Genomic DNA, 14313 nt, shown 5'->3' on the forward strand with positions numbered 1-14313 from the left:
GCCCTCACTTCAAGGCACTACCTTCCCCTGGCACTGAGGCGGAGCAGCTTTTCTCAGTCAGCAGGAAAGCAGCAGCAGCCACAGTGGACTTGCATCCCCCATCCCCATCCCCTCTCACTCAAACCATGTGGTGGTGGTGTCTCACTTTCTCTCTCCCCCCTCACACCTGATCTCTGTGACTGTTCCTTCCCTCATCCCCACTCCTGATCTCCAGTTTCAGACATTGTGATATATAGGAATATTGCAACGTTTAGCTGCTGGTATATCATGATAATAATAATAATAATAATAATAATAATAATAATAATAAATTTTATTTATATCCCGCCCTCCCCGGCCGAAGCCGGGCTCAGGGCGGCTAACAACAATCAAATAATCAAACAGTCAAATAATCCAACATTTTAAAAACATTTCATTATAAAAATTAAATTAAAATCAAATTGGTGGCAACCGTTAAGCAAAATTCTGTGCAGGTTGCCAGAGGAGGGAGTCAGGCTGCGCCCTAACCAAAGGCCTGGTGGAACAGCTCTGTCTTGCAAGCCCTGCGGAAAGATGTCAGGTCCCGCAGGGCCCTAGTCTCTTGTGACAGAGCGTTCCACCAGATTGGAGCCGCAGCCGAGAAAGTCCTGGCTCTAGTTGAGGCCAGCCTAACCTCTCTGTGGCCTGGGACCTTCAGGATGTTTTTATTTGCAGACCGTAGGTTCCTCTGTGGGGCATACCAGGAGAGGTGGTCCCGTAGGTACGAGGGTCCTAGGCCGTATAGGGCTTTAAAGGTTAAAACCAGCACCTTAAACCTGATCCTGTACTCCACCGGGAGCCAGTGCAGCTGGTATAGTACCGGATGAATGTGATCTCGCAGCGAAGACCCCATAAGGAGTCTCGCCACGGCATTCTGCACCCGCTGGAGTTTCTGGGTCAGTCTCAAGGGCAGCCCCACGTAGAGCGAGTTACAATAATCCAGTCTGGAGGTGACCGTCGCGTGGATCACAGTGGCTAGGTCAGGGCGAGAGAGATAAGGAGCCAACTGCTTAGCTTGGCGGAGATGAAAAAATGCCGCCTTTGTTATAGCTCTAATCTGCGCCTCCATAGAGAGGGAGATATCGAAGATTACACCCAAACTCTCAACGGATAGTGCTGGCACTAACTGCACCCCCGCAAGAGATGGGAGTTGCCCCCTCAATCCCATATCGTCCCGTCCCAGCCAGAGGACCTCTGTCTTTGAAGGATTTAACTTCAACCGGGTCCTACGTAACCATCCAGCCACAGCTTCCAGACATCTGGTCAGTGTGTCTGGGGCCGAGTCAGGATGGCCATCCATCAACAGAGTTGGGTGTCATCGGCATACTGATGGCAACCCAGCCCAAAACTCCGGACAAGCTGGGCGAGGGGGCGCATAAAGATGTTGAAAAGCATCGGGGAGAGTATCGCACCCTGAGGCACTCCACACACCAAGGAGTGGTGCGATAATAATTCCCCCCCCAAGCGCCACCCTCTGTCCCCGACCAGAGAGAAACGAGCGCAGCCATTGAAGGACTGTGCCCTGGATCCCCACGTCGGCAAGGCGGTGGTCCAGGAGTTCGTGATCGACCATGTCGAAGGCTGCTGACAGGTCTAGAAGAATCAGCAGCCCTGACCCGCCTCGATCCAGCTGCCTGCGGAGATCATCTGTTAGGGCGACCAGAGCCGTCTTGGTCCCATGACCAGCATGGAAGCTGGACTGGAATGGATCCAGAGCCGATGTTTCATCCAGAAACCTGCCATGATGCTGAAAACCAGATATCATTTTGTTCAAAAAATTGCGTTGCAGTAATGGGGTCCTCAGTAATTAGCTAATAGGGAACCATTGGCTTAGTACGTTAGGCAAGCATGACCTTTGACAGACATAGCCGGCAGGATTCACCAAACAAACCCCATCAGCAGAAAGGCTTCTGCTTGTACAGCAGGGTTTCCCCTTTCTCTCCCTGAAATTGGCTTGAGGGGTATCAGAAAAAACCCCAGAACAGTGTGCACAGGGAGGTTGTTCCATCTGACAAGCTGATAGGCTTGCGCAAGTGGAACATTTAAAATAGCATGATGTTGAATTCCACCCAGTGATTTTAAAATTTAATTCTACCAGGAATGCTCTGCAGAGTGGAAATACAGTTCATATTTCAGCGACAGAATGCATCAAATAAAGCATTAGTTAGTGCCTCAGGGGAAATATATTCCAAACAGCATTAACACACTCACCTTATTTCACCTCTACATACAGACATCAAAAGAGCATGAAACTTACGGCCACTGGTGAAAGTCAGAATGCAATTATGAATCCTAATTTTAGATCAAGCATCTAGTCATGAGGTGTTTAAGATAATAATTTAAGTTGTCGTTTGCTAAAGGCCAGCTATCAGGTTAGCTTGTAGTAGGTTGCCACCCTTATGGTAACCTGCAGCTACTAAGCACCCTCTTCACCTTCTAACCAATTATGAAGCCATCATCTTCTCCAATTTTGCAACCCCTTGTGTGCCCCCCTTTCATCTTCACCCCCACATCCATGCCTCCTATTCCCTATTTGCAACTACTTTTGCATACATTCCATTAGCACCCTAACCCCCTTTTCCTACCGACCTTTTTCCAACTGTCCTTTGCACACAGACTACCCCCCATTTCCATGTCTCCTCCTTTCTTCTATTCTACAGACCCCTTTGCACACACACCCTAGGATGATATATGTTACTGTCTCTTTAATGTTAATGTCCGTTAGTTAGTTAGTTCAGTTAGAGAAAGTTAACTTCAGTCAATGGATGTTTTACATTATCTGGGTGTTTGCTTGTTAATAAAACATCTATTTTACTACACTGAATCTGGAATTTCACGTTGAAGACAACACATGGTAGATTTTGGGAGTACAGTGATACCTCAGGTTAAGAACTAAATTCGTTCCGGAGGTCCATTCTTAACCTGAAATTGTTCTTAACCTGAAGCACCACTTTAGCTAATGGGGCCTCCTCCTGCTGCCACGCCGTTGAAGCATGATTTCTGTTCCCATCCTGATGCAAAGTTCTTAACCTGAAGTAATATTTCTGGGTTAGCGGAGTCTGTAACCTGAAGCGTATGTAACCTGAAGCGTATGTAACCTGAAGCGTATGTAACCTGAAGCATATGTAACCCGAGGTACCACTGTACTGTGGAATACGTGAGGGCTCCACATCCTTTATCTCTCCCATATGAGGCTGCTGAGTAAATGAAGAGGGAGAAAAGTGAGTACAGTGAGAAGAGAGGGACACTAGCATTTCCCCATTCTTTTCTCCTAATCCTCTTGCTCCTCCACAGCACTAAAAATGCCCCCTTCAACCCAATTTGCTTCCATCTGCCTATTACCAGATCCTTAAAACCATGAGCAGCGCCAGAGGGGGTCAGTGCGGAAAAGACTTTCCCCAAACAAGTTTCTCCCTCCCTCTACTTCCCACCAATTGCTGGACTCCTCCCTTTAACATAAACTGTTATCTTTCTTTCAGGTATCTTAACATGTAGGACACAACTCACCCACCTGGAAATTTACTTTGCCCCTCCTGTCCCCATAATTTTTTTTCTGGTATTGCCACTGCCTAAAACACACATTCTCTGTCTCTTTCTCTCTCACATGCACCCACCCTACCTTCCTTCATACTGCCCATACACTTCCCTATTCCTCTGAATGCAATCTTTACCCCCAATTCCACTTGCCCCATCCTCAGTTCCAGCTCTCTCTTCTCCCCAGTCTGTCACCAAAGGACTAAAACTGTCACACACAGAGATACCCTTCCCGCACCCCCAGCCTCAAACCCCCCAAAATAATTTACTACAGACACAAGTCCCCTTTTTTTCTTCCTGCCTCCACCCCTGCCTCCACATCTGCACCTTACCTAAGATGCAAAATACTGATCATTTGCAATTTACTGCCATTATGAAGCCATCCTGTTTAACGAATGGAAAGTGTTAATTGATTATCCAATCCTAAAGTTGTTTCCAATGTAGTATGAAATTATTGTCAAAATGTAGTACGTACTAAGTTATTGTAGCACTGGTGGAAAGTTATTGCACAAAACAAAACACAGTTAGATAACCAAAGACTGTTGTACAATGGATTGCACAATAATAATAAGCTGTTGTGCAACAAAATGCACAACAAGAATCCACTGTTGTGTAATAATTTTCCACTAGTGTAAGTGTTGCATTTGATTACCTTTAAACTCTGTCTTCTGCTGGTGCAAGAGTTCTTGCATTAGTGGACAAGGAAGGCTGGATATGGCCCCTAGTAATGTGGGCAGCTGTCATGTAACTACCCTTGGTATTGAGAGTGTTAAGGAACAGCAGTCTCTGTTCCAGACATAAGGAGACTGCTGACATGCATAACACACAGCTCTGCTAGTTTTCAAGAGGAGAAACCCTATTACTTCTTCCTTGTAGCTGAAGGTAATACAGGCAATCCTCATTTTGCGTCGGGAATATGTTCCAGACCCCCATCGCATGTCAGCTGGACCCGCATAAAGCATTCCATTCCACATAGCCACCAACACTGTATTTATTATATGGAAGTTGGTTAGTATTCTTCCACCTTACCCAGTCAAGGACAGAAATTGGGAGAAAAGGCCTTGACCCACCACGAACTTCCTAGTGTCTCCTTCAGATAGATCCACCCCAAAAAACCAGGGATCCCAAAGACTCCAGCATGGCCTGTTGTCCAAGGCACTGATTTGTTTCACAGACTAAAAGCACCTTTAAAGTTATTTCACCTGAAGACTCATGAAACCATAGCCCTATTCAGACATTTACAGAGATTAATGTGTGAGTAGGGCCACATCTGCATTGCACATGTCAGCTGACCTTCACCTGACACCCACACATATAGCATATCTGTATGGAAGAAGTCTATCTGTGTACATCTGTACATGTAGAGACTTTGATGAAACCTGGAGCCCCAAGTTGCGCTGGGTTCCAGGTAACAAATAAACATTTGCACATACAACTGTTTACATGAAGGCACCCTCTGTAAACATTTGCACTTTACTCGTGGGTTATATTAATTTACTGTGTTAATAATCACTGTTTCCAAAAAAAAATGAGAAAATGACTGCAATGTGAAACCAACAATTATTTTGTATCACAATAGAAAAGACACATTGAATTGAACAGATTAAGAGCATGTATGAGCTTTAGGTAGGTAGAATAAGCTGAACACTCAAAAATACCAAGAAAACTTGTAACTGACTATTAACAATGCAACTATTAACAATGCCAGAAGAGAAAAGACTATTCTGGCTGGAAAAGAAATGAGCGCTCTTAAGAAAGTGCCATGAAAAGCTGACTACAACTGCAAAAACACCCCCCCCTAAATGCTTGCATTCTGTATCCCCCCCCCAGCATTCCCTTCCCCCATTAAAACTGTGGCTTTCAAACTGTTGAGGCAACCATGAGGTTTTTTTTAAAAAAACCCTTTCCTGTATATTGGGAATGTCAAATCACAGGCATATCTAGCACTCCTGCTGCATCTTGCTGTCATTGTTTGCCTGTACTCTTTTCCGTGCAGTATCTCAACCCTGATGTTGCAGTGAGTGCTCTACTCCTCCACAGTGATCTAGCCACTGTGCCTAGTAAACATACAACCCTTGGTTTCTCTATCTCCAGAAATACTTAGACCACCTCTCTGATAAGGTGACAGTGGCTGATACCGGTGCACATATGTCCCACCTTACTCTTGTGCATGAGCGCTTGGTGCTTACTTGAAACGCTGGATGTTCAAGTCCTACCTCTGTCACATTTCCGTATTTCTACTTCTGTCCTTATTAACTTTGCACAGAAACTCCAGTGCCAATTTGAAAAGGAAACAAATGTAAAAGCCTCAAATACTCTTATTTAATCCATTGTAACTCACTAACTTACTCACTTAGCTTTCTGAGATTTTTAAAAGAAACTTATATTGGATCGCATCTACAAAGTATGTCATGTCAATGCACATTGTCCATGAAGCCGGTTTGGCAACCCTTTGAAACAAACTCAAAGCACCTATTTATCCGAAATCTGGCAGACTTCATCTCCTTAAATGGGGCTACTGTGCCTGCAAATTTCATCAACTTCTGGCTCCTCAAAAAGTTATAGGCATGAGTTGATATTCCCATTATAATGATAGGGAATACATTCTCTCACTGTTGCTCACCCCTCTAAATGCCCATAGACTATTGAGAAACAAGAGGGAGTTATCAGCATTGGGGGGGGCAGATTTAAAAGAGAATGCATATATATTTAAAATCCTAAGGCTAACCCACCTAAAATACAGTCCAATAACTGGCAAATAATTACTGGTGTTGAGATCTGCTCTCTGACTCCTTCCATAGAATCATAAAATTGTAGAGTTGGAAGGGACTCTCATGATCATCTAGTCCAACTCCCTGTAATGCAGAAATATCAGCTATCCCATACGGGGATCAAACTTGCAACCCTGGAATTATCAGCACCATGCTCGAACCAACTGACCTTTTTTAAATTGAACTATTTTTAATTGAAATTTTGCCATACAAAATTTGCATATACATTATGGAGTTATTCCACTCCAAAAATGCAAACTTTTTTTAAAAAAGACCTACCTCTTCCTGAGTCCAAGAGAAGCCATTCCATGTTTCATCAAGGTGATCTCTCAAGCCCACTTTGTGAACTTGTACTTCATATTTGACATCCTCTAGATTACTCAAGTTTTGAAATTTACACAAATACTGTATATATGACTAATGAAGAGAAGGAAGCATAATTGGGAAAATTTCCTACTTCACTTAAGTAACCCACTTGAGTGAGCATATTTTATTCATGCATATAACATGTATCTGCAGTGTACATTAAACTAAGAAGATGAAAATAGATTACAAACATCACACTCCGGTTACTGTGACATAGTTCAATATAAGTTTTCCTTTAATTAGACAACTGGGAATGGGGCTGGAATTCACAGAGCACATGTCCCTACTTGACAACACTCTGCACAGCAGTCTAGATTAATCAGGATGAGCTACAAGCTCCTGACATTTTCCTGCAAGCTGTACAAGTGCTCATTTAGGTAATATGAGCTCCCAACCAAGCAAATTACTGCCAGTATGAATGACTGGGTACCAATATAGTAGCATAACGGAAAAAGCATCCATAACTAATGTACAGGTAAACTGTACATTTGAGTGATAAGCATCCATAACTAATGCACAGGTAAACTGTACATTTGAGTGATAATCAGTGCTTTTTTTCTAAAAAAATGTTTAGGGGTACTCTCATTTTGACTTAAGGAAATCACCATTTTATAGTTCAAATCAGGGGAAATAACTACAGTAAATGGACAAAGTACAAAGATTCACAAAATATTTAGGGGTATGCGTACCCCCAGAAAAAAAGCACTGGTGATAATAAATGATCAGTTCTCAAACTGCTTGATTATTGAGAAAGCTAATTAACAGTGAGATGAATAATTGCAAACCCTTAGTTACAGTAATTAAATTACAGTATTGCATTAAACAACAACAACAACGACAACAACAACAACAGGCAAGTGAGATGTTGCCATGCATAATCTGTTGTGAAGTAAACCAGATTGGTGCAGTTACCCTAAATGTACTACTTTCAAACAAGTGTAATACAGATGAAAGACAGTAAGGCTACTGAGATGTACTGAAATCATCATGTACATATGGAAACAAATTGTGTTCTCAGGTTTGGGATGGTGTGTGTGTGTATCTTGGCAAATGGGGCAAAGCTTTGAAGACAGAAATCTGTCGACAACATACACAATTTTTGTTCAAATCAACTGCAATACCAAAATAAATGTACTGCATTCAAAATTACTTTCATCCTACAAAAAGTATGGGTTTCCTTAAGAAATAAGCAGGTCACGAGAGAAGCTACTCGGCACAGAAAGCTATATTGTAAGGTATAGAATACCCATGCATGCTAGTGTTACCTTTGCTGCCAAGTCCGGTACAGTAGCCATTTTTATAGTCTTTCTGAAAAAGATAAAAAAAAATCTGCAGCCACTCCAGGTAGTGCAAAATGCTGCTGCCAAGATTTTAACTCACATGAGGCAGATGCAGATGCTGAGTGTCACTCCAGTCTTGAAGGAGTTACACTGGACTCCCCTGTCAAAAAGAAAGAATCAAACTGACTTTAAAACTGCAACAGTGGTGGTGTGCTAACAGTGGTGTGCTCGTTTGCTGATGCTATTGGCTTCAGAAAGACCAAATACTGGTTTACCAGACATGGTTTGTCATTATCTACAAATCCACAAAAAATCTCTCAGATCAAGATTTCAAAATGGATATTCTGCAGCTATCAGGTAGAGGTTGTTGTGTCTGTATATAAGAACGGAGTGGTACAATGTGGATCAGAAATTAGACTTCTGATGAAAATCTGGATCTTTTGAAATCTTATTCTAGCAAAAATAGAAATACTTACAAATTACAATATTAGATTATAAATTCTGTATCAAATATCTACTCATGTGCTATGGTTTAACTGGTATGTTTAAGTACTCCTTGCTCTTCCTGCCAAAATGTAACTATTTTAGTGAGGGCTGGTAACAAGGATAGCAGCATTGTGTAAGAAGTAAACATGGCACATTAACAAAATTTAGACACATATTTCCTAAGAAATGTGTTTAAATCAATACTGAAACTTAAACCTAACTTTTTGAACCATTTCTATGAGCATCCAATATAATAACGAAATACACCAAGCTATTCCAAAAGAGTGTATCAACTAATAGCTCTAAGTAGTATATGAGAACAGAGGAGCTGTCTTATACCAAGTATGGCCATTGGTCCATCTAACTCAGTACTGTCACCACTGACTGGCAGCAGCTCTCCAGGGTTTCAGACTAGGATCTCTCCCTGCCCTACCTGGAGATGCCAGGAATTGAACCTGGGACCTACTGCAAGCAAAGCTGATGCTCTACCATTGAGCGACAGCCCTTTTCCTTAAACTTTTTGATTTAGGTCTACTCATTGGAAACCCCAAGGCGGTAAAGTGTGAAGGGGAGGCAACAGGCTCACATCCACATAATCCACCCAGAGTCCTGAACGTGTAATGTGGGTATGGGGTTATGTATATTATAAGGCATATTCTTTAACCTCTAAATGAAAGGATTGGTCTGTTAATGGGCAAATATCCATGTTACAGTAAAGGCAGGAAAGATAGATATGAGATTCGTGTCTCATGGGGTATGATTCAGTTGAGCTAGTGAGTCTACAAATCTGCACATGGCTTGAAAAGGAGCAACACTTGCAATCTAACTGGGAGTAAGCACCAATAAACTCAATGGAACCCGCTTCTAAGCAGACCTGAATAGGGCTGCAATGTTGGAATCATAGAATTGTAGAGTTGGAAGAGACCATGAGGGTCATCTAGTCCAACTACCTGCAATGCCATGGGGCTCAAACCCATAACCCTGACATTAAGAGACTCATGCTCTACCAACTGAGCTACCTTGCGAAATGCGTATCTGGCATTACTTTTTAATACACAGTGGGACTTACTTCTGGTAAATATGCAATGGATTATATGCTGTAACTAACTAAAATGCAGCTATAAACTATATTTTGAACCACATTTTTGCAATATTAACTACAGTCCAATATTCCTATAATAAATCTCCATGTCAGTAAATAAATTATTTACTAGAGAATCTCTAGGTAACACTACCTTTGGGGAATTAGCTATGATATGATGAAAATATTTCTTAACAAAGTTGGGAAGGTCACAACCAAGCACAAGATGTTGGAACTCTAGAGATGGTTCTGCTTTGTTTGAAATAATCTAGTCTTATACTCACATCTGGCCCTTCAAAGATTACAAGGAGCCTTCAACTATTCTTACACCTCCAGGTTTTCCATTGTGTGATTCTAAAAAATCTAATTATATACCTGCCACATGTTAGTACACATGCATTTAGGTATTTATTCCAAAGTATAGTCTGAGTGTACGTGAGGTCACCGCCTTACAGAAGCTAAGCACATATACCATGCCACGACAAAAGGCAGGATACAAAGAAAAGAAAATGTGCTTTTTTTCCATAAATCTATTTAACAGAGTTCTAAAGATTATGAGAAAAAACATGCATATATTCTGTTGCAGACCACTGACCAATTTAAAATTTGCAGCATCATACATACCCTGTAAAAATGTCTCTTCTGCAACAGGCACAACTTTGATAGCCAATCTGGGAAGTTATTTTTTCTTGCACCATAGGTTTCTTGACAATAACCAGCACAAATAGCTGGATAAACAAGACTCATCACTATTAATTGCTTTGATCCAGGCAGAGGAAGCAATCTAACATGTTAGTAATAATAATAATAATAATAATAATAATAATAATAATAATAATAATATATTATTTGTACCCCGCCCATCTGGCTGGGTTTCCCCAGCCACTCTGGGCGGCTTCCAACAAAGATGAAAGATACACTAAAATGTCACATATTAAAAACTTCCCTGAACAGGGCTGCCTTCAGATGTCTTCTGAATGTCAGGTAGATGTTTATCGCTTTGACATCTGATGGGAGGGCGTTCCACAGGGCGGGCGCCACTACCGAGAAGGCCCTCTGCCTGGTTCCCTGTAACTTGGCCTCTCGCAGTGAGGGAACCGCCAGAAGGCCCTCGGAGCTGGACCTCAGTGTCCGGGCAGAACGATGGGGGAGGAGACGCTCCTTCAGATATACTGGACTGAGGCCGTTTAGGGCTTTAAAGGTCAGCACCAACACTTTGAATTGTGCTCGGAAACGTACTGGGAGCCAATGTAGGTCTTTCAAGACCGGTGTTATATGGTCTCGGCGGCCGCTCCCAGTCACCAGTCTAGCTGCCGCATTCTGGATTAGTTGTAGTTTCCGAGTCACCTTCAAAGGTAGCCCCACGTAGAGCGCATTGCAGTAGTCCAAGCGGGAGATAACCAGAGCATGTACCACTCTGGCGAGACAGTCTGCAGGCAGATAGGGTCTCAGCCTATGTACCAGATGGAGCTGGTAAACAGCTGCCCTGGATACAGATTTGACCTGTGCCTCCATGGACAGCTGTGAGTCCAAAATGACTCCCAGGCTGCGCACCTGGTCCTTCAGGGGCACAGTTACCCCATTCAGGACCAGGGAATCCTCCACACCTGCCCGCCTCCTGTCCCCCAAAAACAGTACTTCTGTCTTGTCAGGATTCAACCTCAATCTGTTAGCCGCCATCCATCCTCCAACCGCTTCCAGACACTCACACAGGACCTTCACCGCCTTCACTGGTTCTGATTTAAAAGAGAGGTAGAGCTGGGTATCATTCGCATACTGATGAACACCCAGCCCAAACCTCCTGATGATCTCTCCCAGTGGCTGCATGTAAATGTTGAAAAGCATGGGGGAGAGGACAGAACCCTGAGGCACCCCACAAGTGAGAGTCCAGGGGTCTGAACACTCATCCCCCACCACCACTTTCTGAACACGGCCCAGGAGGAAGGAGCGGAACCACTGTATGACAGTGCCCCCAGCTCCCAGCCCCTCAAGACGGTCCAGAAGGATGTTATGGCCGATGGTATCAAACGCCGCTGAGAGATCCAGCAGAACTAGGAAACAGCTCTCACCTTTGTCCCTAGCCCGCCGGAGATCATCAACCAGTGCGACCAAGGCAGTTTCAGTCCCATGATGAGGCCTGAATCCCGACTGGAAGGGATCCAAATGGTCCGCTTCTTCCAGGCGTGCCTGGAGTTGTTCAGCAACCACTCGCTCAATCACCTTGCCCAAGAATGGAAGATTTGAGACTGGGCGATAATTGGCCATCGTGGCCGCATCTAAAGATGGTTTTTTAAGAAGTGGTTTAATAACCGCCTCTTTCAGCGGGTCTGGGAAGGCTCCCTCACGGAGGGAAGCATTCACCACCCCACGAAGCCCATCGCCCAGTCCTTCCCGGCTAGCTTTTATAAGCCAGGATGGGCAAGGATCCAGGAGACAGGTGGTTGGCTTCACTCGTCCAAGCAGCCTGTCCACATCCTCGGAGGTAACAGATTGGAATTGATCCCACACAACTTGACTAGACAGGACTCTAGCACTCTCCCGCCCTGGCCCTGCTCCCACGGTGGAGTCTACTTCTTCCCGAATCTGAGTGATTTTATCTGCAAAAAACTTTGCAAAATCATTGCAGGAGATCATGTGGCCCGTACTGGGCCCGATGTCGCAGGTGGTTCCGCTAAATTGTGAACCACCTGAAACAGTCTTTCTGCAGATGCAATAGAGGCGGCGAAGAAAGCCTTCTTCGCCGTCGATATCGCCACTTGGTAGGCTCGACGTTGAGCTCTAACCTGTGTCCGGTCAGATTCGGAATGAGTTATCCGCCACCGGCGCTCTAGCCGTCTCAACGATTGTTTCATTGCCCTCAGATCCGTGGAAAACCACGGGGCTCTCCGGGCTCCATGCAGTCGGAGAGGGCGCTTCGGAGCCAAACAGTCAATAGCCCTGGTTAACTCCACATTCCAGCGGGCCACCAGGGAATCGGCTGAAAGGCCATCAACATGGGATAAAGCATCCCCTACCACTCTCTGGAAACCATTTGGATCCATTAAGTGGCGGGGGCGGACCATCCGAATCGGTCCCACTGATATTTAGTAGCTACTGTATGAGAGGAAGACACTTTTGTTAGACAATGTGGCATCTTTCATTTGATAACCTCTCCAGCTGAGGGTGTTGGAGCTACATTGGGCTAGAGTGGGCAGGGGTAATTGGTCAAAATTGCCTTTCCCAAGAAGGGATGTTTCCACTAGTCCAAAGAGCAACAATTGGAGATCACCAACTGACTTTAAGATGCTCAATTATCATTAAGCAGATTAAGGAAAGAGAATCCTGCTGCTTTTTCTGCTGTTAGGCTTGCTTTCTGCAGTTTTTTGGAGTTTCAGTCCAGGTCCAATTCCTCAGCAAACCATGTCTCACAAATTAGCTAATGACTTAATGAGAAGCAACAGTAAGACATACACTCTTGTCTAATGACAGTACAAAATTCATTGGGTACCATCACAAACTTTAAGCATGTTTCCAGCTTAAACTACCATCAATGAACTATTTTTTTTAAGCAGCATCATAAAAAATATATATGCATCAAAATTTGTCATCCAAGTAAACTAATCCAGTTTCTAAAAATAGCAAATTAACAACTTCTTCAGAAAAGATTTGATGTACCACTATTTGACCGTATGTCCACAAAGAAATAAACATTTTCTCCAAAAAAAAATAAATCTGTTCCATCCACACTCCTTAGTTTTGAACTTATGTCGCCATTTGCACTGCTCAGCCAATCCCAAGCCAAAACTACTGCTGTGCACTGGAGACCCCTCCAAACCATCTCAAGGCAGTAGAATATATTTAATTAGTAACTGGTGGGACACCCTCAGGCACTTTTGCTCTTTCCCCCTTCTTCATTTGCAGCCTTAAAGGCAATTCAGCAATTCAGCCAACCAGGGCAGAGAAATTAGCATAACACATATGTGTGTCCCCCCAAAGGAAACTGGGCATTGCCTCTGAACCCAAGTAAGACAAATCAGAATCATTCCTCAATGTTCAGCATGTCCAGAGCTGTTTCTCTGCAAAACCACTAAAACTGTACTGTGTCCTACTTTTACAAAGGACAAAAAACTATAACACACGTTGGCAAATTTAAAACTCTGATACAAAAAGAAAGAAGCTGCAGGGGATGGGTCCAATGAGAACTAATGCCAGTGTACTGGAAGAAGCAAAGATCACCAGTGTCAAAGCAATGATTCTTCAACAACTTCGTTGGACTGGTCATGTTGTTCAGATGCCTGATTACCATCTTTCAAAGCAACTACTCTATTCCCAACTCAAGAATGGAAAGGTTTAAAGATGTTCTCAAGGCAAATCTTTAAAAATGTAGCACCGACAACTGGGAAACACTGGCCTGCGAGAGCTCCAATTGGAGAACAGCCTTTACCAAAGGTGTCATGGGCTTTGAAGATGCTCGAAATCAGGATGAAAGGGAGAAACGTACTAAGAGGAAGGCACGCTTGGCAAAGCCTCACCATGATCAACTCCTGCCTGGAAACCTATGTCCTCACCGTGGAAGGACATGTGGATCCAGAATTGGCCTCTCCAGTCACTTACAAACCCACTGTTAAAACTGCGTTTATGGAAGACAATCTTACTTGGCAACGAGTGATCGCCAAAGATCACTTCCAAGCATCTCCATTGGCTTCAGTGGGCACCAGCAGCCACTGCCGGTTAGGATAAACATGGTTATGGTTCATCTCAGCATTTTCCTTAACTGCTGTTAAGGCAGGCACAGGGA

The 14313-nt window shown here is 43.6% G+C and overlaps 1 protein-coding gene across 14 annotated transcripts in view; it reads right to left on the reverse strand.

The window, feature by feature from the left end:
* The window catches only part of NT5C2 (5'-nucleotidase, cytosolic II), an 88504-nt gene that overhangs the window by 42648 nt on the left and 31543 nt on the right, over window positions 1–14313 (reverse strand). For 2 of the 14 annotated variants that reach the window (XM_083616436.1, XM_083616432.1), the window contains one exon: window positions 8070–8129. The exons of 9 other annotated variants lie outside the window; for them this stretch is intronic. The gene's annotated coding sequence lies outside the window, so the exon portion shown is untranslated. Of the gene's footprint in view, window positions 1–7954; window positions 8130–14313 lie in introns of all 14 variants that reach the window. 3 more of the 14 variants (XM_083616431.1, XM_083616437.1, XM_083616430.1) reach the window with 2 other exon arrangements.

The sequence above is a fragment of the Podarcis filfolensis genome, assembly GCF_964270895.1.
Source record: "Podarcis filfolensis genome assembly, chromosome: 5".
NCBI classification, from domain to species: domain Eukaryota; kingdom Metazoa; phylum Chordata; class Lepidosauria; order Squamata; family Lacertidae; genus Podarcis; species Podarcis filfolensis.